We start from the raw sequence: 253 nt of genomic DNA on the forward strand, positions 1-253 counted from the left end.
GGAACTAGAGGGCATTTTGTGGTGAAGTCGTGGTGGGCTCCAGGCACCTGCAGACCCACCTGTGGCTCTGCCCCAGCAGGTCAGGTGGGTGACTTGTGGCTCTCTGGCCATGAGGCAGGTGGTGCACCTGAGGTTCTCATAACAGTGGGTGTTTGTTGCCCCATATGGAATGCTCTCCTGGTTTACTGTCTGCCCCAGCAGGGATGGCAGTGATGGAAGACTGCTGTGGTCGAGGCAGGAGGAGGACGCAAAA

The sequence above is a fragment of the Galeopterus variegatus genome, unplaced genomic scaffold, assembly GCF_000696425.1.
Source record: "Galeopterus variegatus unplaced genomic scaffold, G_variegatus-3.0.2 Scaffold9486, whole genome shotgun sequence".
NCBI lineage: Eukaryota > Metazoa > Chordata > Mammalia > Dermoptera > Cynocephalidae > Galeopterus > Galeopterus variegatus.